We start from the raw sequence: 2,500 nt of genomic DNA, 5'->3' as shown, positions 1-2,500 counted from the left end.
TAAGCCTGCCCACGCGTAACGCCAGGTCCGAGCGAAACCGGTCCCAGTCCACTCCGCGGTCCCGGAACCTCATCGGCACCGTGCCCTGTTCTGTGCTTCGCGCCCGATGCAGTCTATCCGTAGAGCTAACTGAGCCGAGATGGATCACGAACGTGATCAGGCGGTGGTCACTCGTACTAAGATCGGCGTGCACGGTCCATTCGTCAATTCGAACTCCTCTCGTTCCCAGAGTCGCGTCTATGTTAGAACTCCCATTCGGTGAACTGAAAGTATCCGGTTGGCCTTGGACGTTATGGACCAAGAGACCCCACGACAGCACGAAGCTCTCCATTGCCGTCCTACGTTGCTCCGCCAGTCTGCCTCTTCCTCGACACTGGTCCTCGCGACTGTACCACAGCTGAGAGTGGGTGTTGGTATCGACGCCAATAACTACTGGTTTCCCTCGAAGAGCCTCCAGCACACGCTCCAAGTGCTCCAAGTGTGGGGCTATCTCGTCGCTGTACTGGAAGTACGCCGACACCACGTACACGGCGTTCTCCCTTCCTCCAAGCTGTGCCACAAAGCAGTGAGACGTACACAAGTTGTGGAGTACGAGCACTGCCAGATCGTTCCTCAGCACGACGATCCCGGCCATTGATGCCTCGCCGTGCTGGTATAGCCCCGGCAGCAGGGCAGCCGAGTATTGCTCCTGAACTAGGCAGACGCTGAGGCTCAGATGCCTTGCGAGAGCCGGCAGCTCTTTGGTAGCCGTCGCCGACCCTTGCAGGTTTATTTGTCCGACCGAGATGTTCCTCTTGTCCCCTCGCGGTCCACCTATGGATCTATAATCCATAGTTCGTTCTTTCTAACGACCGCTTTTCCGCCGCTTGTCTCGCCGGGCATTGGGCCGAGGCGGTTCGGTGGTCCTCCGACGGTTTCCCGGCTTTCCTACACGTCGCGCACCTACGATAGGTGTTTTTGCACGCTTTATGCGTGTGGCCCTCCTCGCCACAGTTCCCACAGGTGTCCACTGTTGCCCTGCAGAAGCGTGCCGCGTGCCCATATCCCTGGCACTTTCCGCAGCAGGTAGCGTCCGCATAGTCCCGCACGATATGACGCTCCCACTCAATGTACACTCGCTCTTTGGCGACCAGCTTGTCTCGCCAAGCTGGACTACATCTCAGCACCACCGTGGTGCATGCGCCACCTCGCGCGCTCTTTTTGAACGCCACGTCGACCTCCTCCTTACTCCACTCCGCCTGACCCTCGAAATTCTGCGTCCGCAGCGCTTTAAGAAAAGCACCAGAGTCGACTCTGGCGCCGTCGACCGCCACTACCGCTACGAGAGGGGCCCTAGCCTTCGGCACCTGAACGCGCAAATCGTTCGGCACCGCGCGCCTAATTTTCTCGGCGTCATTCCTGTTCGCCGCCTGCACGATAACGCCCGCGTTCCCAATTTTCCTAACCTGCGCGATTCCGACCCCAAGCGTTTGGGGGTTGAGCGCCTGCTTCAACGCCGCCTTGGTTTGTTCCGCGGTCTTGAACTCCGCCGCTTTACTCTCCGCCGGATAAAACGCCAATACTGTTCCCGCAGATGCGGGCTTAGGTGCCGGACCTCGCCCCATATTTAAAACCGCCGCGTAATTTGCCCTAGTTTGTCCCGTCGCGGTATGGGACTCCGCGCCTACCGCCGCCGTCTGTGCGCCGCTGCGCAAGCTGTTCTCGAGCGCGCAGACCTTAAGGCGCTCTTCGCCCAGCTGCGCCGACAGAAGAGCGATGATGCCGGTCAATTTTTGTACATGGACGCCTATTTGCGCGATTTCCGTTTTATTCAGCTTCGATGTCGAAGCCGATGTCGCCGCCATTATCATTTCCCCGGCAAGATTCGCGTCGACCACGTGTTGCCCTACGGTGGTCGCTATTGGCGACGATGCCCCTTTTTCCTCTGCCGCCTTCTCCGTCGCGCGTGGAGTGGTTGGCGTGCGCTCCTGACAAACCCGTCGCCGAGATGCCTCCTCCGATTCTAACGGCGATGTGCCCTTGCGTTTTCGCGCTCCATCTTCCCGGCGCGTGGATGCGTCCCGCGGTGGTGTCCGCATCAACGATTTTCGCGGCGCAAATCCCGCCTCTAGCCCCTGCCGCTCCAGGTCTTCTAACTCGCGCTCCTTTGACGCCATAATGGCGTCAAAGGTATGACGGTCCATTTACTAAATTAATTTCACTATGATTATATATTTCCCGTCTAGTAGATAGGGACAGCGGGAATCTCGTTAATCCATTCATGCGCGTCACTAATTAGATGACGAGGCATTTGGCTACCTTAAGAGAGTCATAGTTACTCCCGCCGTTTACCCGCGCTTGCTTGAATTTCTTCACGTTGACATTCAGAGCACTGGGCAGAAATCACATTGCGTCAACACCCGCGAGGGCCATCGCAATGCTTTGTTTTAATTAGACAGTCGGATTCCCCTTGTCCGTGCCAGTTCTGAGCTGACCGTTGAACGGCGGTCGTACAGAACCG

General features: G+C 57.7%; 1 pseudogene; it reads right to left on the bottom strand.

Moving 5' to 3' along the window:
- The window catches only part of LOC123690650, an 8,787-nt pseudogene that overhangs the window by 3,773 nt on the left and 2,514 nt on the right, over positions 1-2,500 (bottom strand).

The sequence above is a fragment of the Pieris rapae genome, unplaced genomic scaffold (genome assembly GCF_905147795.1).
Source record: "Pieris rapae unplaced genomic scaffold, ilPieRapa1.1, whole genome shotgun sequence".
Classification (NCBI taxonomy): domain Eukaryota; kingdom Metazoa; phylum Arthropoda; class Insecta; order Lepidoptera; family Pieridae; genus Pieris; species Pieris rapae.
Note: the sequence above shows the minus strand (reverse complement) of the source record. Positions and strands in the feature narration are given on the sequence as shown.